This window comes from Dromiciops gliroides, chromosome 1, assembly GCF_019393635.1.
Source record: "Dromiciops gliroides isolate mDroGli1 chromosome 1, mDroGli1.pri, whole genome shotgun sequence".
NCBI classification, from domain to species: domain Eukaryota; kingdom Metazoa; phylum Chordata; class Mammalia; order Microbiotheria; family Microbiotheriidae; genus Dromiciops; species Dromiciops gliroides.
In genome coordinates, this window is record NC_057861.1 from 531,640,924 (window position 1) to 531,664,673 (window position 23,750).

Below are 23,750 nucleotides of genomic sequence, written 5' to 3' on the forward strand. Positions count from 1 at the left end.
AAGATGACATTTAGAGAGAGTAGTTCCATTTGAACAATGAGGTCAGAAAACTAATTGCACTGACTGTCCAGACTTTTCCATCTCTGTCCCATCTATCTTCTTACACTCGAGATTATCTCTATCCCTGTAGCTATACTATCCTCCTCCCACTGATGAGTTCCTGTCCACAACCTCGATTTAAAGAACTTCCTAGGCCAATCATGGTTTACTTCTCTTCTGACTCTTCTGATTTTCCAGACTTACTCCAACTTCAACCCCTTAGAATGTAAGTTCTGGGGCAGCTAGATGGCACAGTGGATAAAGCACTGACCCTGGAGTCAGGAGTACCTGAGTTCAAATCCGGCCTCAGACGCTTAATACTGGCTGTGTGACCCTGGGCAAGTCACTTAACCCCAATTGCCTCACCAAAAAAAAAAAAAAAAGAATGTAAGTTCCTTGAAGGACTGACTTTCTTTTTCTTGTATTTGTATTTCCAGCACAGTGCCTGGCACATATTAAGTATTTTAAAACTCTTCCTTCCTTACTTTCTTCATGGTTCCTTCCATCCATCCATCCATCCACTTATCTATCTTAAGCGTTGAGAAGTGAGAGAAAGGGAAAAAGATGTAACAAGTTTAAAGGAATGTTGTTTACATAGTCGGTCACAGTCTCAGCATCAACTGATTTTGTTATCTTCTTTGTTATTAAGAAAAGCTCATTTGTTAGTACTAGTAGAGAAAAGATATCAGCAATTTAAAAACAAAAGGCATTTGGGGCAACTAGGTGGTACAATGGATAGAACACCAGCCCTGGAGTCAGGAGGTCCTGAGTTCAATCCAGCCTCAGATACTTATTAGTTGTGTGACCCTGGGCAAGTGACTTAACTTTAATTGCTTACACACATACACACACACACACACACACACACACACACTCTCACACACACACACAAATATATATATATATATATATATATATATATATATATGTATGTATGTATGTATATGTATATAAATAGGTATCAATGAAACTTTTTGTGGGGCCATGAGGGTTAAATAATTTGCCCAGGGTCACACAGCTAATAAGTGTCTGAGTCTGGATTTGAACTCAGGTTCTCCTGAATCCAAGGCTGGTGCTTTATCCACTGTGCCACCTAGCTGCCTAATGAAACTTTTTAATGAATTTATTGATTTAAATAATCTTGAAGCTCACTTCCTAATCTAAATCTTACAATGCTAAATAACTACTTGGACGATTGGGCAGCTAGGCAGCATAGTGGATAGTGTTGGACTTAGAGTGAGGAAGATCTGAGTTCAATGCCTTCCTCAAACACTTACTGGCTATGTGGTCTTGGGCACTTAACACTGCATCCTCAATTTCTTTATCTGCAAAATGAAGGTAATAATAGTATCTGCCTCATAGTATGGTTGTGAGGATCAAATAAAGGTAACATATAGAAAGTACTTTGTAAACTTCAGAGTGTTATATAAATGCAAGCTATCATCATCACCACCACCACCACCACCACCATCCCTTTATTTACAAACCAGATCCTTTTTGGTACCTATTCACACTAGACCCTTGGAAGATTAGATAAAGGGGGTGTGGCGTGAATCTCATAATAGAGAAGAAGTCTGCCATTAGGTCAGAGTGTCCACTTGGCCCATGCTCACAGTTAATTCCATTTTATCTCCAAGACAATAGAAGAGTTGGTGAGAAGGAGGCTGAAATAACCAAAGATACCAAGGCTAATGTACACAGAAGTTTTAAAAAATATTCTCCCAGGCTCGATGAGAAAAGTTCTTGCTCAAATTATACTTCCATCAGCTGTGATGTCTATTCATAAACATGGAAGTAAACAAAGAAAAACTCCTGTTCCAAGTATCAATATAAATGCAGGGAGAACCCATTTGCCAAAGGAAAAGAACAAAATCAGTATCTGAAAAGAAAATTATTTTCCCAGCTTCAAAGTAGGTTTACCCAACAAAGAAGAGTGCTTTTTATTTCTTTATAGAAAAAAAAACTATAATAAAAATACTTTATAGTGATCCTTTAATGTTGATATAGGACAAGAATGGCTTTGCTGTTCAGTTAGTTGTTCATGCAGAATCCTCTGATCAGTGCTATCCCATCCTGACGGCTTTAGAGAGACTCTTCTCCACTTTAGTCTCCCCCAAGAAATGATTTGCCCAGTAGCTTTAGATATTTTTCAAGCAAAGATTAATAAAAAAAAAATACATTGGCCTTGAACGTTGGCAAAACTTGAAAGCATATGTTCAGAGAGTTGCTTCATTCACTGGTAATTAAGTTTTTACAAAATGAGTCTTTTTTGGCCCAAGCAAATAGCTTTAAGCATTTGGGCATCTTGATGGAGTCTGCTTTCCTCTCTTCTGAGGATCAGATCCTGGCTAGGGTGGTTTGAAGTTTCAGAGCCTTGCCTAAAGTTGGAGGTATTTTATTAAAACAGTAAGGTGCATAGGGAGCTATTCTACACTCTAAACTATCCATCCCAAGAGAAAGTTGCAATGGCTTTGTCACTTTATTTAGAAATGCTAAAACATCTCGAAGTACCACAGAGACTCTAACTATGTGTCATCCTTCTTTCCCTTACCAAGACTCCAGCAAACCTGAGCATGGAATATTCTAGGCCATTGGCTGACTAACCCAAATATTCAGTCAACTATTATGTGGGCCATAATAATCACTGTTCATGCTGGTATACCGAGCCCCCCACCCTTCTGTGCATTCATTAGTGAGGCTTAAGAATAGATATTTTCATTTTAATCTTATTTGCATTTGGGGATAGTCACACTCTTGCTATTTGACTATCAAATTCTTTAGTAGGAATGATCCTGCAAAAGAAATATGACTCTCCAACATGAATTCTGGTGTACTGCAACTCACTGTCCTCTCTGTAGTTAAGTGCAGTTAATTTATTTGGACTGAATGGGTTATAAGGGTGAAGATTAATGTGCAAATAACTTATCCTTGGAAGCCAACTGGATAGAATATAGTCATCAAGTACTGCAAGGTGAGTTTATAACTATACATGATGTACTTGGGATATTCATACCAATGGAGGAATCTGGAAAGAGATTGCCTCACCTAAAATAAGAGTTATAGTTGTCATAGGATTTGTCTTTAGAACAATCAGAAAGTCAAATGGGTTTTGATCTAATATGAACTTGCTGGGGCAGCTAGTTGGTGCAGTGGATAGAGCACTGGCCCTGTAGTCAGGAGTACCTGAGTTCAAATCCAGCCCCAGACACTTAACACTTACTAGCTGTGTGATCCTGGGCAAGTCACTTAACCCCAACTGCCTCACTAAAACAAAAACAATAAGATGAACTTGCTTATTAAGGAAATCTAGGGCCAGCTTCATCCTTTGGAAGAGTGGGTAGCTGCCTATACTTTTGAGATTTGAGAGATGCCTAATGGTCACTCCGCACACCCAACCCAAGATATTTCCCCTATTGGTTACAGATGTCAGCATTTCCCCCATACATACACTTTGGAATTAAGACATTGAAGGCTATTCTTGAGATCAACCAATCAATAAACATTTATTAATAATCTATGTACCAGGAACCACAATAAGTGCTGGAAATTCACAGAAAGGGGCAAAAAAAAAAAAGAGTACCTTCCCTCAAAGAGCTTACATTCTTTTTAAAGAATTGATATGGGGCAGCTAGGTGGTGTAGTGGATAGAACACCAGCCCTGGATTCAGGAGGACCTGAGTTCAAATCCGGCCTCAGACACTTTACACACTTACTAGCTGTGTGACCCTGGGCAAGTCATTTAACCCAAATTGCCTCACAAAAAAAAAATTGATTAAGTTTTTTCAATTAGAAAGTATTTATTTTCCCTTCCTCCCACCCCCACCACTGTATAAAAAAGAAAAACAAAACCTTATAACAAATGTGCATAGCCACGCAAGACAAATTCTCACATTGGCCACATCTAAAAACATGTGTTTCATTCTATATGTCTAGTGTATGACCCTATCAGGAGATCAGTAGCATTCTACATTGTTCTCTGGAATTGTCATTGGTTGTTACATTGATCAGTTTTTAAGTCTTTCAAAGTCGTTTGTTTTAACAATATTGTTATCATAGTACAAATTATTTTCTAGGTTTTGCTCACTTCGTTCTGCATCAGTTCACACAGGTTTTTATGAAACTGTCCATTTCATCATTTCTTATGGGACAACAACATTCCCTTCCATACCATACTTTATTCAGCTATTCCCCAACTGGTGCATGCCCCATTAGTTTCCATTTCTTTGCCATCACAAAAAGAGAGGCTATAAATAATTTTTGTACATATGAGTCCTTTTCCTCTTTCTTGGATCCCTTTGGGATACAGGACTAGTAGTGGTATTGCTGAGTTAAAGGGTATGAACAATTTAGTAACTTTTGGAGAATAGTTTCAAATTGCCTTCAAGAATGGCTGGACCAATCATAGTTCCATTAAGAGTGAATTAGGGGGGCGGCTAGATGGCGCAGTGGATAAAGCACTGGCCCTGGATTCAGGAGTTCCTGAGTTCAAATCCGGCCTCAGACACTTGACACTTTACTGGCTGTGTGACCCTGGGCAAGTCACTTAACCCCCATTGCCCCACAAAAAAAAAAAAAAAGAGTGAATTAGGGAGGGGGCGGCTAGTTGGCACAGTGGATAAAGCACCGGCCCTGGATTCAGGAGTACCTGAGTTCAAATCCGGCCTCAGACACTTGACATTTACTAGCTGTGTGACCCTGGGCAAGTCACTTAACCCCCATTGCCCCTCAAAAAAAAAAAAAGAGTGAATGGGGGGGGGGGCAGTAAGGTGGCTCAGTGGATAGAGCACTAGTCCTGTAGTCAGGAGGACCTGAGTTCAAATCCGGCCAAAGACACTTAACACTTACTAGCTGTGTGACCCTGGGCAAGTCACTTAACCCCAATTGCCTCACAAAAACAAACAAAAACAAAAACAAGAGTGAATTAGGGGGCAGCTAGGTGGCACAGTGGATAGAGCACTGGCCCTGGATTCAGGAGGACATAAGTTCAAATCTGACCTCAGACACTTGACACTTACTAGCTGTGTGACCCTGGGCAAGTCACTTGACCCTCATTGCCCCGCAAAAAAGAAAAAAAAAAGTGAATGAGGGGGCAGCTAGGTGGCACAGTGGATAGAGCACTGGCCCTGGATTTAGGAGGACCTAAGTTCAAATCCAGCCCCAGACAGCTAACACTTACTAGCTATGTGACCCTGGGCAACTCACTTAACCCCAATCGCCCTGTAAAAAAAAAAAAAGAGTGAATTAATATGTTTTCCCATAGCCTCTCCTACACTTGTCTTTTTCCTTTGTTGACACTTGCATCAACTTCATGGGAATATGGTGGAATGTCAGAGTTGCTTTAATTTGTATTTCATTTATTATTAGCTGTTTACAGCATTTTATCACATGGCTATTGATGGCTTGGAAGGGGCTTAGCACCTAAAGGAGGAGACACTATGTAAATAAATAAGTACATGTCATGTATGAAGTAGACAGGTGTTAACCTTAGAGAGGAGGTTCTAGCAGCTGAGGGAACTGAGAAAAGCCTCCTTCAAAGATACTATTTGAACTGAGTTTTGAAGGAACCCAGAGAATCTAAAGGGCAGAGGTAAGGAGAGAGAGTATTTCGCATATTATCTAATTGGTAATTTACCAGGCCATTATGAACTATTAGCATCTTAGCTAGTGCTGAAGGACATATACCAGGGATTTCTTTTAGGTTTGGGCTGAACTAAAGTGTCTTCCAACTCTCAAATTCTGTGATTCTGTGATCATTCAAATTAGTTTTAGCAGATTAGATTATTAATTAGATTATTATTAGATTAGATCATTCAAATTAGATTTAGCAATGAGAGGTGAGGAACCAGAGGAAATAGGACATGACATAAATAAAATTTGATGGGAAGATGGAGATTCAAAAAGCTCAATGAGCAAGGATTTATTAAGTACCCACTATATTCCAGGCACTATGCTAGGTACTGGGGATAAATTATAAGCAAAAGAAGAAACAATTCTTACTTATAAGAAGCTAAAATTCTAATGAGGAAAACAAGAAAAATCTGTGTAATGATTTAATACTACATTGGGAAGTCTTGAGCAACCAGGTAACAACAGAATACCAGGTACTAACAATACCTACAGGGCTTAAGGGAAGAGGAGGAACAGATGAAGAGGGAGGGGCAATAAATACAAATGTTGCCTTCTTAAAAGTTTTCCTAAAGGCTTATCCTATGAATAGTTCCTGAAGAAATCTCCACTGCATTATACATTTAGCAGTTATAAAATTTTTACACCCGCTGGGGAGTGGGGCTAGAGAGGAGTTACTTGCTTGTTGGCTTGGGTGCAAATCCCAAATCGATCATGGATTTGGTGGCTTTATTAATATTGCATCATTGAAGTAACAACACTGCCATTCTTGATCATGTCTAGGTTGGCTGTTGTCACATTAGGCAGTCCAAGAACATTCCTCAGCATGGGTGTCATTTTTATTATATTCCAAATGGTAATCAGTTAGGATTCCTAGCTCATTAACTCTCCATCCTGGCCAAGTTCTGATAAATTAGGACCAGACAGAGGGATCATTTGACAACAGTTAAAGCATTTATGGCTCAGCAAGGATAACTAAATCCTGTGCCTCAAAGTGCAAACCAGAGATCCAAGTGGACTCATTCGCAAAGTTCTGTCACATATTTGGATGAGCAAAGTTGGGGAATTATACACCTTTCATTTGACCACTACATATTCTGTGACATACAAGCTAATTTAGGATCATAGGAGTTAGAGTTGGAAGGCACCTTAGAGATCATCTAATCCAACCCCCTCCTTTTACAAATGTACAAAATAAGGCCCAGTTTAGATGACTTGTCCAAGGTCCCACAATAAGTCATATTTTCTGATTGTAAGTTCAGGGATCATGCTTATAAAAAATTGAAGTATCCTCCTCTCCAAAGGCTATGCCTCTTATAGGACTGTCCCCTTCCAGAGATTAAGGAGGCAGTATGGTATGGTAGAAAGAACACTGGACTAAAATTTTGGAGATCAGTGCTACCAACTGGCTGTTCCACCTTGGACATGTCACTTCCCTTTCCTGAGCTCCAGTTTCCTCATCTGTAAAATGAGTAGTTTGGACTAGATATTCTCTAAGGTCCTTTCCAGCTCTTAACATTCTATGATTCTGGGATTTGGGCCAATATGAACCCTGGGAGAATGAACAGGTCCAAAGAAGCTGTAGGACAATCACAGTTTGGCCGCCAAGAGTTTGGCATGGAGTGCCCTTTAGCCCCTTTGCTCAGCTGTTTTCAGCAGGCATCAGAATAACCCTAAACTCCCACTGCAGGGAGGAGAGGCCATACACATTGACTTCTCCCCATATGGCAAATCCTACACTCCTAAAGAAGGACCGCTGGGACCTGCCCACACACTAAAAAGGATGGCTCACCACACTGTTTATACATGCCAAGTGAAGCAGAGAACTGAGCAATTATCTAGTGGATTCAGTCACTGGAGCCAGCCAAACTGGAGAAGCCAAGCCAAAATAAATTGCCTTTTCCTTAGGAACAAGGACTTTTGTCCCAGTGGTTGTTAGCTTGAGGTTTGGGGGTATTTGGGTTTGGTTTTCTCTTTCCCCAAAATGAATTGAATAATAGCTTCAGTTCTCTCTCACACTTGCTCTATGCAGAAATCAGCAGTCTATAGTTTCCCTGTCATCATGTGTGTATTTTGTCCAATGCTTTCCAAACTCCATTTTTGACAGCCAGAAATTAACAGGAGCATATTTTGAAAGAGTTCTCCATGGAGGGTGGGGTAGGGATAATAAACTGTTGTTAAGAGTTTCAAGGTCAAATATCATACATTCTATGAAAATAAAAGATAGCCGTACATTACATTGTCAAGTTAATGTAGTATGATAGAGCATCTCCAGACTGCACATCCTGAAAGACTGTAAAAGTCTAATAGATTTAGGGAAACTGTACCTCAGGGAGCATATTAGACAGGACTCCTCGATGGATCAGAACTGTCTTAAAGCCTCACTTATTGGGGACCTGGATGCCTTGAAATGATTGCCTCTCTTTCAAAAGCCTAGAGACAAATTGCACCTCTTAGATTAACTTTACAAGAATGGGTCAATCATTGTGAATGGAGGGTGTTCATTCTTTTGACATGGGAATGAAAAATGGATAATGTAAACCATATAATTCCATTTTCTTTTAAATTACCTTTAAAATGCCTTAATGTCCTATTGATTCCCACTTAGGTGATTTTGGATATATTTGCAAAGTCTCTTAGCACCATGTATGTCTGTAATGGAAAGTCGTCTTTAATTATGAAAGATGTTTTGGTGAATTTTGCATTGATTGAGCATAAAATTAACAAAGTATAATGTCTCCCACATATTAACAGGGAGGGATGACATCAACGTTCTTTCACCCTGGGAAGGAATAATGCTTTAAAATGAAAACTTAAGAAGGAAAAAAAAAGAGCCCACATAACTGAACCACACATCCATTTGAATAGATGCCACATTCAGTTGTCAATTTATTTTCTCTCTTTTACATAGCCTAAAGTTTCACATGATTTCAAAGTTTGAATGAACTACCTGATAGGCTTCATTCCTCTAGGCTAAGGTTGAATGAATAAAGGCTATTATTAGACAAAGCCTTTCTTTTTTCCATTCTAATGTATCTCCCAGTGATTTGGGATTTATTCCCTTTTCTCTTCCATTGGAAAGATTGCACATGTTGGGTAATTTAAATATCCCAAGTTAATAGGCAATTCATCTTGGTTGCATTCCTGAGTCTGGAAGTCTATTGTTGACTTCTAGAGTGTATATTAACCCATCATTGAATATTTAGACTTCAGGGATAGATATACATGTGTCAGAAAAGGAGAATTAGGCCACTTATGCTTTCCTCCATAGATTCTTAATCTGATTATTTATCAGGCATGGAGGTTACCCAAGTTCTTGCAAGAATTAGTGAATATATGAAAACACATTTATTAAGTGCTTACTATGTACCAAGCATTATGTCAAATGCTAGGGATGCAAATATAAAAGAAAGGCAATCCTTGCTTTCAAGAAGTTTATATTCTAATGGGGGGAACAACACACATAGGAAAGTGATGGCCAGATAAGAGCACTTTGGTCCAGGAAGTTACAGGGAAGGCAAATGGGACCATGGGGAAATAGATGGGAATACTTAATCCAGGAACAATGGCAGAACTGGTTTAACCATGGCTCATGGTTCTAGAACTAGGAGGAGGCAGGAAAAGGACATTGTCTCTTATGTATATGGTGAGGTAAGGAGATATGCAGAGAGAAAGGAAGGAGGGAAATGAAGCATGACCAGGGCTTCCTGAAATAGTGCTCCCAGAGAGCCAGTCACAATCAAAGTGGGGTTCCAAAGTTGAACTTCTGCTAAAGACTCTTAATCTAGGGTCCATAGATGCCCAAGGGGTCAGTGGATAGATTTCAAAGAAAATGTAAATGTGTATTGGAAAGTGTGTGTGTGTGTGTGTGTGTGTGTGTGTATAATGGGGAGGTATCCCACATGTAGCAAGGCTTACATGTAATGAGGCCATCCCTGATATGGAGCACAGGAATATTGCTGTGTGGCTCAGTGGAAGGCAGAATAGATATCACTAGCCTATTCTCCACCCCACCCCCAACCCGCTTCTTCAAGAAAGAATGTTACAATTTGTTTTTACATGAAAGGTGGGGGGAAATTCTAAATAAATGGATGGATGGATGGATGGATGGATGGATGGATGGATGGATGGATGGATGGATGGATGGATGGATCGATCAATCAATAGATGAATAGATAAATAGATAAATAATTTTTTAAAAATTTTAAAATGATTTTTTTTAAGTGAGGCAATTGGGGTTAAGTGACTTGCCCAGGGTCACACAGCTAGTAAGTGTTAAGTGTCTGAGGTCAGATTTGAACTCAGGTACTCCTGACTCCAGGGCCAGTGCTCTATCCACTGTGCCACCTAGCTGCCCCTTAAAATAATTTTTTTAAAGAAAGACTTTAATTACTGTCAAGAGGGGAAGTAGGATGTTGAGGCAAGAGGCCACCATGCTGCTCTCCAGAAAGAGGGAGAATAATGGGCTAGAATTATATCTCCCTGAGCTCTTAAATATTGTTAGTCTAGTGTATGTGATTAGATTCAAGCTAACTTCAGATCACAGTTTCATCACTGTGGGTAGAGGCAGGACCCAAAACTTTATATCCAAGACGTGACCCCTTTCCCATGAAATACCAGTTCCACAATGAACACACATAACACTTAGCAAAAACAGAAAACAACAACAAAAAAGCACATTTATCCAAACTAATAGCAAAATTGAATTCAGAGAATGGATACATTGGAAAATATATACCAGATAATAGAGAATGAAGGAGCTCTCCCATTGGAAGTGAGGTAACTCACTCAACCAAGAGAGAAAGTCCTGGATCCCACCAAAGAGGAAACTCCCTGAAGTCTCCAGAGTTGCAAACTAGGATTAGGGACATAATGGAGACTGCCAGCTCCTCTCATGTCTTCCCAGTGTCAACAACCTGAGGTGGGGTTGACCTTGCCTATCTTCTCTCTCAAAACTAGAAGCCAGGGGTGATTGAAGCAACTGCAGAATGTAAAACAACTTAAAAACCAGATGAAAACTGAAGGGCTCTCCTCTCTCCACCTCTTGACAACTCTAAACCTCTCCTCACACAGAGCAGGGCATTCGTCTCCACCAACAAGGAGAGAGTACTGTACCAAAGGGTTTTGGGACTGGAGTTACATATGTAATAGATAGGTAGATAAATAGAAAGACGGATGGATGTATGGATAGATAGATATGCATTTATATATGGTATACATACATATATATCTTTTATAAAATTATAACTGATTTCCTTTATAATGTCATTACTTTATTTTATGCATTTAAAAATATTATTGTGAGAAAGGGTTCAGAGGCTTCACTGCAAGAGGAGTCCATAACACACCAAAAAAAGTTAAGAACTACTGTTCTAAGACATGATTTCTGGTGTGGGAAGTTGATAAGATTATGGAGGGAGCCCAGAGAAGGAGGAGGCCAGTAGTGTGTGGCCAGGGCTTCCTTACCAAATATTCTCATGGCACAAGTACACCAACTTGTCCAAGATCCTTAACACCAGAGTATATGTAAGCTCTAGAAGATTCTACCATGCTGAGAAAACACCAAGGACAGTTCTAGCATGAAACTATATCTTCTTTCTGAGGCCCAGGTAGACTGAGCCCAAGGAGGCTCATTAGCCATAAATAGGACACTTCTGGGGCAGAGCCAAGATGGAAGAATAAAGAAAGCACTCAGCTGAGCTATTCTAACATTCCCCTCCAAACAACTATAAAATAATGCCTCAAATCAAATTCTGGAGTAGCAGAGCCAACAAAAGGTCAGACTGAGAAATTCTTCCAGACCGAGACAACATGTAAGGTCATAAAGAGAGATCCATGATTCAGGGGAAGACACTGTGCCCTGGAGCCCATGTAGATGAAACAACACTGGTGGGACTAGGTGGTGGTGACATAATCAGTAGCAGTTTTGGGGGCTCTCAAGCCAGAGATGATAAGGGAACTTGACAAATGGTCTAAAAGAGATTACAGGTTATCCCTGTGCTAGCAGTGGATGCAGAACCAGATGTTATGTGGCAACTTCATTGCATATAGCTACTTCTGGGTCATAGGTCAAGGGCAGAGAGGAGCACTTTTGAAAAGGGGGAGGGGGCACCCTAAAAAGAAGTATCATTCTAGTCACAAGGGAACAGGGACTCTGAGGAACAGCATTATTTTTGGTCCCAATGCATCCTTTCTGGGTAAGAACTAGAGTTCAGACCAAGAGAACAGTGACCACACCTCTCCACAGATCATACCACATTCTAAGCACCAAAAACTTCCAAATCCACAGGAATAGCTCTGAAAACAGCATGCAAAAAAGCCTGACACTTTAGACAGTTTCCCTCTTCCCTTGTCTCCCTCCACTATACAAAGTATACTGTCCAGCATTAATATAAAGTTGCAGATCAAAAAATAGGGTGGAAAAATGAGATGAAAAGAGAACCTGATTATAAAGAGCTACTATGATGAAAGGGGAGATCAAGACAAATTCAGAAGACAATGAAATCAAACAGCCACAAATCCTCAAAGAAAAGCTGTGATTTAGACACAAACCCAACAGGAATTCCTGGAAGAGCTAAAGTATGTTTTTCAAAATAAAATAAGAGTGGTAGAAGAAAAAATGGGAAAAGAAATGAAAGTAAAGGAAGGAAATTATGAAAAGACAATTAACAGCTTGTAAAAGAGGCACAAAATACTGAAGAAAACAATACTTTAAAAAACAGAATCAGTCAAATGGAAAAAGAGATACAAAAGCTCACCAAAGAAAATAATTCCATAAAATTATAATTGAGCAACTGAAAGCTAGTGATTCCATGAGACATCAAGAAACAATAAAACAGTCAAAAGAATGAAAAACTAGAAGAAAATGTGAAATATCTCATTAGAAAAACAACTGACCTGGAAAATAGATCAAGGAGAAGTAATTTAAGAATTATTGGATTGGGGCAGCTAGGTGGCACAGTGGATAAAGCACTGGCCCTGGATTCGGGAGGACCTGAGTTCAAATCAGGCCTCAGACACTTGACACTTACTAGCTGTGTGACCCTGGGCAAGTCATTTAACCCTCATTGACCCACAAAATAAATAAAATAAAATAAAATATTTAAAAAGAATTATTGGATTGCTTGAAAATGATTATCAAAGAAAGAAACCAGACGTCATATTTCGAGAAATTATTAGGAAAACTGCCCCCATCTAGAATCAGAGGGTAAAATAGAAATTGAAAGAATCTTCTGATCATCTCCTGAAAGAAATCCCAAAAGGAAAACTCCTAGGAATATTGCAGCCAAATTCCAGAGTTCCCAGGTCAAAGAGAAAATACCTTAAGCAGCCAGAAAGAAACCATTCAAATATTGTGTAGCCACAGTCAGGATAACATAAGATTTAGTAGCTACCACATTAAAGGAGTGGAGGGCTTTGAATGTGATATTATGGGAGGCAAAGGAGCTAGGATTAAAACCAAGAATAACTTACATAGCAAAACTGAGTATAATCCTTCAAAGGAAAAATTAATATTTAATGAAATAGAAGACTTTCAAGCATTCTTGATGAAATAACCAGAGTTGAATGAAAAATTTGACTTTCAAATAAAAGATTCAAGAGAAGTATAAAAAGGTAAACATGAAAGAAAAATCATAAGGGATTCAACATGGTTAAACTGTTTACCTTTCTAAATGGGAAGATGATACATTTCTTTTCCAAGAACTTTATCAGTATTAGGGCAGTTAGAAGGATTCTACATGGCAAGTAGTTGTGGGAGTGAGTTCATTATATTGGAATGTTGTAAAAAAAATGGGTAGGGAAGAAAGAGGAATGTCCTAGAAATAGGGGAAAGAGAAAAGAAGAATAGAGGAAATGGTCTCACATGAAAGAGGCACACAAGGAAAAACTTTTAGAGGAGAGGGAAATGGGGGGAGGGAGGCAGTTCTTGAAACACATTCACATCTAAATTCGTTCAAAGAGGGAAATATGTGTATATGTATATCTATCTCTGTGTGTGTATACACACAAACACACTCAATTGAAAATACAAATCTATCTTGCCCAACCAAAAAAAAAGGAGCTAAGAGAAAGGAGAGATATAAAAGGAAAGGCAGATGAAAGAAGGCAGTGGTCAGAAGCAAAACAGACTTTAGAGGAGGGACAGCATAAAAAGAGAGAGAGAAGAAGAAATAGAAATAATAGAATGGAGGGAGATGAACTCAGCCATAAAATGGAATCGAATAGCAGAATGGATTAGAAACCAGAATCCAACAATATGTTAATATGTTGTTTACAAGAGAAACACTTGAAACAGAGAGACACAGAAAATAAAAATAAAAGGCTGAAGCAGAATCAATTATGCTTCAGCTGAAGTTTTTTAAAAAAGCAGAAGTAGTGATCATGATCTCAGACAAAGCAAAAATAGACCTAATTAAAAGGAATAATCATGGAAGCTACATTTTGTTAAAAGGAAACATAGACAATGAGGTAATACCAATAGTTAACATATATGTAACAAGTGGCATAGCATCCAAATTCTTAAAGAAAAAGTTTAATGAGTTACAAGAGTTGGGGATCTCAGCTTTCCCTCTCAGAATTAGATAAATCTAACCATAACGTAAATAAGAAAGAAGTCAAGGAGATTAGTATAATCAAAAAAAAAGATGGATGTAATAGACCTCTAGAGAAAATTGAAAGGGAATAGAAAGGAATATGCCCTTTTCTCAGCTGTACTTGACAGCTTCACAAAAATTGACCATGTATTAGAGCATAAAAACTTCTCAAACCAAATGCAGAAAGGCAGAAATATTAACTGCACCTTTTCCAGATCATAATGTAATAAAAATTACATTTAATAAAGGGCCATGGAAGCATACATTAATATTAATTTGAAATCAAATAATCTAATCCTAAATAATGAGTGGGTCAAAAAACAAATCATAGAAACAATAAATAATTTCATTAAAGAGAATAACAACAACAAGAAAAAATTCCAAAATTTGTGGGATTCATCCAAAGCAGTACTTAGGAGAGAAGTTATATCTCTAAATCTGTACATCGGGACAGCTAGGTGGCACAGTGGATAGAGTACCAGCCCTGGATTTAGGAGGACCTGAGTTCAAATCATGGCTTCAGACACTTAACACTTACTAGCTGTGTGATCCTGGGCAAGTCACTTAACCCCAATTGCCTCACTAAAAAAAAAAAATTATTAAAAATAATAAACATAAATCTGTACATCAAAAAAAGAGAGAAAAAATTAGATCAATTAATTGGATGTGCAACTAAAAAATAGAAAAAGAACAAATTAAAAATCCCCAATTAAACACCAAAATGGAAAATCTGAAAAACAAAGGAGAGATTAATATAATTTAAAGTTTTTTGAAAATGAACTAATAAATAAAGCTAGAATTGGGTTTTATGAAAAAACAATAAAACAGATAAACCATTGGTAAATTTGATTTAAAAGAAGAAAACCAAAGTACAACTATAAAAAATAAAAAATGTGACTGCTCCACCAATGAAGATGAAATTAAAGCAATTATTGGGAGTTATTTTGCCCAATTATATACTAAAGAAGCTGGACAACCTAAGTTAAATGGGTGAATTTACAAAAATATAAACTGCTCAGATTAACAGGAGAGGAAGCAGGATATTTAAATAACCGTATCTTAGAAAAAGAAATTGAACAAACCATCAACAAGTTTTCTAGGGAAAAAGTTCCCATGAACAGATGCATTATTCACATGTGAATTCTACCAAACATTTAAGGAATACTTAATCCCAACACTATACAAACTATTTGGGGGGGGGGGCAATAAGTAAAGAAGAGTCCTACCAAATTCCTTTTATGAATGAAAACATCATTTTGATACCTAAACCAGGAAGCACAGAAACAGAGAAAGAAAACTACAGACCCATTTCCTTAATGAATATCAATGCAAAATTTTAAAATACTAATAACAACATTATATCACAAAGATAATATGCCATGGCCAGGTGGGATTTATACCAGGAATGAGGACTGGTTCAATATTTAGAAAACTATAAGCATGACTGGCCATATTGATAATAAAAATAAAAAGCATATAATGTAAAATTAATCAATGCAGAAAGAGCCTTTGATAAAATACAATTCCCAAAACCCATTAAAAACATTAGGAAGCATTGGAATCAATGAAGCCTTTCTTAAAATTATAGGTGGTTTCTATCTAAAACCAAAAGAAAACATCATCTATAATGGGGATAAACTTGAAGCCTTCCCAAAAAGATAAGGGGTGAAGCAAGGATGTCCATTATCATTACTGTTATTCAATATTGTACTAGAAATACTAGCTAAAGCAATAAGACAAGAAAAAAAATAATTGAGGGAATAAAAATAGGCAATGAACAAACAAAACTATCACTCTTTGTAGATGATATTCTGGTATACTTAGAGAACCCTAGAGAATCAAATAAAAAACTAGTACTAACAATGAGCAACCTCAGCAAATTTTCAGAATATAAATCAAACCCACATAAATCATCGGCATTTCTATATACTGCCAACAAAACCCAGCAGCAATAGAAATTCCAATTAAAATAATTACAGACAATATAAAATATTTGGGAGTCTACATACCAAGACAAGCCTGGGAATTATACAAACATAATTACAGAACACTTTTCACACAAATAAAGACAGTTCTAAACAATTAGAAAGATATTAATTGCTCATGGGTAGACTAAGCAAGTATAATAAAAATTAAAATCCTACCTAATTTACTGATCTAGTTCCATACCAATCAAACTACCAAAGAATTAACTTGTAGAGCTAGAAAAAAAATAGAAACAAATTTCATCTAGAAGCAGAAAAGGTCAAGAATATTGAAGGAATCAATAGGGGAAATTGTTAAGGAAGGTGGCCTAGTAATTCCAGATTTCAAACTATATTAGACAGTATTAATCATCAAAATAATCTGGTACTGGTACTAAGAAATAGAGTGGTGGATCATTGGAATAAATTAGTTACATAATACATGGTAGTAAGTGACCATAGTAATTTAGTGTTTGATAAACCCAAAGATCCAAACTTTTGGGGTAAGAACTCAACATTTGATGAAAATTTCTGGGAAAACAAAAACTAGAAAGCAGTTGGAAGAAACTAGGCATATCTCATACTGAATACCAAGATAAGGTCAAAACAGATAAATGATTTAGACATAAAGGACGATATCATAAGTAAATTGGGGGAGGGTTGAAAAAAAATCCATGTCAGATCTATGGATAAAGGAAAAGTTTATAAACAAATGAGAGAGAGAGAGAGAGAGAGAGAGAGAGAGAGAGAGAGAGAGAGAGAGAGAGAGAGATGCATGGGAAGTAAAACAGATAACTTTGGTTACGTGGAATTAAAAAGCTTTTGCACAAATAAAATTAATGCAGCCAAAATTAGAATGAAAACAGGAAAATGAAGGGGGGGGGAGAGAAGTGGGAATTTAAAGCAAGTTTCTCTGTGAAAGTCCTCATTTCTCAAATATGTAGGGAACCAAGCCAAATTTATTAAAAAGAGCCATTCCAGGGGCAGCTAGGTGGCGCAGTGGATAGAGCACTGGCCCTGGATTCAGGAGGACCTAAATTCAAATCCAACCTCAAACACTTGACATTTACTAGCTGTGTGACCTTGGGCAAGTCACTTAACCCTCATTGTCGCCCCCCCAAAAAAAGCCAAAACCAAAACCAAACAAAAATATGATAGAAATGGAAAATTACAAATGCTGGAGGGGATGTGGAAAAACTGGGACACTAAGGCAGAGTTTGGTGGAGTTTTGCATTAGTCCAACTATTCTGAAGAACAATTTAGAAGTATGCTGAAAGGGCTATAAAACTGTGCATCCTTTTTGACCCAGTATAGTCTGTATTCCAAAGAGGTCAAATATAAGGGGAAAGGACCTATTTGTACAGAACTATTTATAGCAGCTCTCTTTGTGGTGGAAAAGAATTAGAAATCGAGGGAATACTCATCAATTGGGGAATGGCTGAACAAGATGTGATATATGATTGTGATAGAATATTATTATGCTATTAAGAAATGATAAGTAAGATGGCTTCAGAAAAACCTGGGGAGACTTATATGAACTCATACAAAGTGAAATGAACAAAACCAGGAAAATATTGTATACAGTAACAATTAATATTTTGAGAATGATCAACTGTGAAAGACTTAGCTACTCTGATCAAGACGATCATCCCAAACAATTTCAAAGGACCCATGATGAAAACAGCATCTACCTCCAGAGAGAAAACTGATGAACTCTGAAGATATAGTAATGCATTCTTTTTTAAACTTTCTTTATTTTTATTGTTTTATTTTGTTTTTCTTTTGCAATATGGCTAATATAGAAATATGTTTTGCATGACCTCACATATATAATTAATATCAAATTTCTTACCTTTCAAGGAAGGGGGAGGAGCAGGAGGAAGGAAGAGAATTTGGAATTCAAAATTTTAACAAATGATTGGGGAATATATAACAAAATAAAAGAATTTTTTAAAAGGAGTAAGCTAATCACTTGGCAATGAACTTTTTGATCATGAAACAAAGAAAAATATGGGCAGGTATCAAAAAAATATGAATGGTATTGTAGATCCATTAGCTTACATTTGCTATACTTGGTGCTGATGAGACAGACCAAGGTCATCAGAAAATATTTGACATTTAACTTTATTCTGGTTTAGGCTAAAATGGTACTGCTAACTCTGCCTTACAAATTGCATAGAGTGTTGGACTTAGAGGTAGAAAGACTTGGATTCAGTGTGACACTTAACTAAGTGACCAGTTACTTTATCTCTCTGAGCCTCAGTTTCCTTACCTTTAATGTGATGGGGGTGGACCAAAGGTGCTCTAAGGTCCCTTTCAGCTCTAAAACTATGAACTATAATTATGAAATATGGGATGGGACTTAGTAAATCAGGGTAAATGTATCCCTATAGCTAGAGAGTAGCTTTTACCATGACCTTTTTTTTGGGGGGGGGGGGGCTAGGCAATGAGGATTATATGACTTGCCCAGGGTGACACAGCTAGTATCAAGTGTCTGAGGTCAAGTGTCAAGTGAACTCAGGTCCTCCTGAATCCAAGGCCAGTGCTTTATCCACTGAGCCACCTGCCTGCCTCCATACCATGACCTTATTTTTAAAAGTATTTGGATAACTGTATTTCAGTATAATCGGTTTCCTTTATAATGCCATGTATTTTATTTTATCTATATTCTTACATACATTTTACACATATTCCTATGTATTTTATTTGACCTATTTCAAAACATTCTTCTGAGAAGGGGTCCATAGGCTTCAGTAGATTGCCAGAGCGATCCATGACATACAAAAAAAATGTTAAGAAGTCCTGATTTCATAAATATTTTAAATATATATATGTGTGTGTGTGTGTGTATACATATACACATACATATACATATATATGGGGGTAGAGAGAGGAGGGGGGAAAGGAGAGGGGAGGGGAGGAGAAAGGAGAAGAGGAGAGGGGAGGGAGGGGAAAAGAGGAAAAAGCGGAGAGGAGAGGAGGGGAGAAGAGGGGAGAGGGGAGGGAAGAAGAGAGGAGAGGGCTCAATTTTTATGACCACAAGTGAATACTACCATCTTTTTATGTGAAAGATTTACATTATCATTAGGATTATTAGTTAGGATTGTTGTTTAAATTATGCCAAAGGAAACAGGAAGTCGTTTTATTTTTTAATTGAATATTCAGCTAAGCTAATAACAATTGATGTTGAATACTTGTTCCTTTCTCTACCAACATTCTCCATAAAATTCCCTGTTAACTTACTTGCTAAGAGAGGGGAGGGGTGAAATTTTGAATTTAAAATTTCAAGTTAAAGTAATTAAGTTGCTATTCCAAAGAGCTTTTTTTAAGTTATTATATTTTATGATATTTATTATTATATTCTTCAATGGCACTTTCCTTTCATTATAATTATATCCATTACAAGGCTGTTTGTGTTGGCACTCAACTATGCCAACCATGTTACATTCATTCCATTTAAAATCATAATGCACTATAATACACAAGTTTTGGGGGAAGGGAAAGGAGGAAAGGAAGCGTTATTCACTACGGATCTGTATGATTAAGTAAATGGGCCTACAGTTCTTGTGAATTTGCTGATTCTAGGGGATGAATGACCATCTGACTACATAGCATTATTGGAAAATTGGTTTCATTACCTCAAACCCTGCTTTTTTTGCATTCTGGTTTTGCACTTTTTAATTAGCTCATAGTAGGCATTCTTCTCACTAAATACTGGACACAGGCAATACTAGCCCTGCTTTGGAGAATCTGATTTACAAATGTTTTAGATTTCTTTTTTCCTTATAAGAAACATTAAATTGTTAAATTACACGTTTCAGGTGCGTGTTAACTCATGTAACAAGGGGAAGGTGACATAGAAGCTTTGACTGTCATTGAACTTCCTGCTTCAATGCACAATTACAGTATTTTTTTTTTTTTTGCAAAACCACAAAGGAAGAAAAAGAGATGCTATATTTTCTCTCTTAAAGGTAATTTTCTCCAGCAAAAGCTCTAGCCTATAATCTCAACGGCCAAGTACTATTTCTGCTACCTGTTGATTTTTATTGTTGTGGGCATTCAGTCTAGGTGATCAACCAAAATGTGTTTGGACAAAAATAGCAATTTCTTCCCCTCCCCCCCACCTTTTTTTTTTCATCACTGCTCCAATTTGGCCATAATTGTACAGTTCCCATAACAACAGCCAAATAACTGAATCTCTATGGAGGGGTTATAACAGGCCTGTCCACAAAGCCAACGGCTGGACTATACAGCTCCCGCTTTCCTCCCTCCTTTGAAAAAAAAGATAGCTACATGAAGGAACAGTCCTTTTTTATGCTCTGCTCTTCAATTCAGACTTGTAGCTAATTACCGCCACTGGGTTTCCTAACTCAGAAGGAATAGGAAGAAAGTATCCTCAGCTCTGAATTTCTCTTACATTCTTCAAATTCACTACCTACTCATATCATCATTCCCTAGTGAGTTGCCAGGAACATTAAAAAAAATACACACACCTACATATTTTTCACCCCAAAATCATAACAAAAAAAAAGAAAGAAAAGAATTTTTCATTCTATCTTGGATACACTTGAGATTCTATGGCATGACAACACCATCAATGAAAATCAGAAAACCTTTACTTTTTTTTCATTTTGTTTTTTGATGAGCTGCTGTGTGATTTCAGGAAGCAAATTTGTTTATGAGGGAACAAGTGCTGCCAGCCTGGGAATCGTGGTTTCTGTTACAGCTTGCAAGTTATGTCAAGCTAAGTTAGATGTCTTCTACCAACAGCTGTTTTGATCTCCAGATAATAAAACAGACAGGCGCATCCAGTAAACTTGATGCAGAATTCTGAGGTCCGTTTGAATTTAGGACTGGAGTGCAGCAAATTGTCGGGTTTCATACCCTCACTGGTGTGTTGACTGATTGGTTCCGTCCTGAATATTTTTGGGGGGAGGACAAAGAATGGAAAGGAATGGAAGGGCTGAGAATCATGGGATTGTTTATTCTACTAGTCCTCGTACTGATTATAAACTGCATTTTCACACCCAGAGCTGCAGTGATAAAAAGCATCTGAACCACCAGTGAAAACAGACTGTAACCCTAGGGGGGAAAATACATCCTATATAATCATGTATAAGATACCTGAGGGCTAGGCTAACCCAGTGGTCTTGACTAGAGTGTGGAGTTTCTAGATCCAGTGAAGCCAGGAAAGTTTAAGAAGTTTGAACACAACTTATGTTCATCAGGATAAGACACCAGGTTATCACTAAGAAGTCACTGGATAATAATAAAAATTCACATTTGTATAGGGCTTTAAAATCTGCAAAATGTTTTATGTCCATTCTCTCATTTAAACTGTGGAAATTTATTTTGATTTGGGGACCCTACTTTTAGGCTGAGATTAGAAAGCCTTAGGCCCTCAGGGTCTCTTCCCCTCCCCCCTCTGCTTCAGCTGAGCCAGAAAGCCCAGTGGGCTGTGCAAGACCTGGGTCAGACAGCTGCGGGGAAGAAGCCCCCAGCTTCCTCTGCCCTGAGCAGAGGTATCTGAGAGATGCTGGGCTCTGGCGTAGCCTGTGCTGAGGCACATGAAGCTGGAGCGCACCCCGCCCCCCACCAGCCGCAGCCCTGGCTAGCGGATTAGCTTGGTGTGTATGTGCAAGAAGCCCTGAGATTTGAGTGGAGAGAAGAAAGGGTATATATAGACCTGGGGGTGAGACGAGAGAGGGGGAGGAGACAAATAGTAATGCAGGACTAGGGTCAAGGAGGAAAGACTAGAAGATAAAGAGAAGTGGACAAGATTAGAGGGGAGGCTGACAAGATTAAAGAAGTTCGGACAGACAAGCCGAGTAGGAGAAGAGGTCAAGTGGTGCGGCTGATGAGATTAGAAAGGTTGTAGCCCGGGACTACAGGGCTACAGGGATGCAGGAGAAGACGAGAAGGACTAGGAGCAGAGAAAAGAGAGGCAGAAGGGCAGACTGACGGAGCAGACAGACAGAAGGTGGGTGAGAGAGAAACATAGGGGTTCAGCGGTGGCAGTAAGGAGAGGAAAGTTAGAAGCAGGGGGATTTACAAAGTGAAAGGGGCTCAGAGTTAGAATAAAGTACCTGAGTGCCTTGAGGCGAGAGGCTGCTAAGGCCCCTATTGTATTAAAAAAGTTGGAGGCACAGCAGGTGGGAAAGGGACTCACTGTAATGCAATCAGGTTGTACATTTTACTTCCCTGTATTCTTAATTTTAAATAGTATCTCATAAATAAACTCTGCTTTGATTATTTAGTTAAGAGGCTTCTTAATATTTTGCTTATCAATTTGAGAGTGTAGCAGTGTGGTGGAACTTTATAAACGGCCCACATTAAATTAATAGCAGTCAGATAGCCAGTTAGTCAACAGTCCCCAGATTAAGTACCCCAGTCAATTTAGCCCCTCAAATTAGCCCCAGTCATTTAAAATATTCTCACAAAACTTTACAACTCTGTAAAGTAGGTAGGTAGATGATATGTGTTATCATTACTGTTTTACAAATGAAGCAACTGAAGCTCACTGAGGTTGTGACTTGTCCAGGGTCACATAGTTAGTATCAGAGGAAAGATTTGATCTCAGTTCTTCCTGACTCCAAATCCTGCATTCTGTCCACATACAAGTCTCTGATGTGGAACTACCTGATTTAAAAACTGAGCTTAGGAGCAGCTAGGTGGCACAGTGGATAAAGCACCAGCCCTGGATTCAGGAAAGCCTGAGTTCAAAATCTAGCCTCAGACACTTGACACTTACTATCTGCGTGACCTTGAACAAGTCACTTAACCCCAAATGCCCCACAAAAACAAAACAAAAAAAAATTGAGCTTAATGTTTCACGTCTAATATTGAAAAATTGCTAATGGGTGTAATGGACTGGTATACTGCACCATTTCCTTCTCCACTATGAAGTCCTTCTGGTCTGGACAAAGCATGTGGTTTGGATGGGGTTCAGTCCTGGGTTGTCCAGCCTCTAATGAGAGGAGTTGGGCTCCCTTTCATCACATTCTTCAACTGATTAAGCCCCCACCTCAGAACTGTGGTGAAATTTTTACTTAAAGTTTAACTTATGGCAAGAATCTAATGTTTCTCCAAATGGGGATTAGAAAGATATTCCATGTACAGTAGGAACCAGATATAGGATAGGTATTTATTTCCTACACACAAAAAGAATGCTAAATGTAGAATAATCTGGAGCATTTGTTATAAAAAATAAAACAAATACTGAAAGAGGATTTGGTAATGTAACTGATAATTACTCTTACAATCTATTGGGACATTGATATTTAAACCTCCTCAAAACACAAAGCTGTTTATAAGACTGCTAATTAGGCACTTTACATTTCACCTCAGCTCTTTACTCTCCAAACGACTCTCAATACATGTCTGTTAGTTAAATGGCTAGGTTTGGGTCAATCCTCTTGTCAATTGTCATCCCTGCCAAGAACACTAGAGTAGTTACCAGGGACTCCTCTCTTGCTGCCCATTGAGACTAAAGATCTCTGAACCTCTTAAACTCACAGAATTGCTTCCA